Source organism: Salmo salar, chromosome ssa26 (genome assembly GCF_905237065.1).
Source record: "Salmo salar chromosome ssa26, Ssal_v3.1, whole genome shotgun sequence".
NCBI lineage: Eukaryota > Metazoa > Chordata > Actinopteri > Salmoniformes > Salmonidae > Salmo > Salmo salar.
In genome coordinates, this window is record NC_059467.1 from 24,820,792 (window position 1) to 24,821,349 (window position 558).

The 558-nt window shown below is 35.8% G+C and overlaps 1 long non-coding RNA gene across 1 annotated transcript; it reads left to right on the forward strand.

Annotated features, from left to right (window-relative positions):
- Window positions 1–558, forward strand: LOC123730745 (uncharacterized). Its single transcript, XR_006762170.1, has 2 exons — window positions 1–110; window positions 224–558. It is a non-coding gene; the product is annotated as an uncharacterized lncRNA (long non-coding RNA).

A 558-nucleotide genomic window follows, 5' to 3' on the forward strand; every position in this document is an offset into this window, starting at 1 on the left:
AGATGACTACCTCTAATCAAGCTTTGCTTTGTGACAAGCTGTTTATTTACCATCTGGTTTAAGGAAGAAGGAGAAGGAGAAGAAAATCTTTTGAGTTCCAGGTTAAATTGGTAAAATTTAAGGAAGTTTTTAGTTCCCTAGTTAAGTTATAGAAATCTCAGATTTCTTGCTCTCTGTGGCAATTTGCTTTAACCGACTCAGTGAGATTCTCCTACATTCACAGAGAGCGTACTACTATCCATGCTGCTCCTGGAAGACTTATGAGAGGGACGGTAAGAGTGAGGCTGGCTGGACTGAGAGAGATGAGGCGTTTCTTCCCATGAGCATCCTTTCATACAGATTGTAATGTTATGAAATATGTTTTTCTGCTGGTTTCAGCTCAGAGATATATCTGTATTATTTGTATTGGTATTCTTGCTACTTTTTATTGAACGAAGTAAAGAGACAATTTGACCTTTGTAGATCACTAGGTTATAGTTTGCATTATATCCTTATCCATTATTTGATTTGATAGTCTTGCATTATAAGTTGTTGAAAAATAAATGCTAATTTACCCTT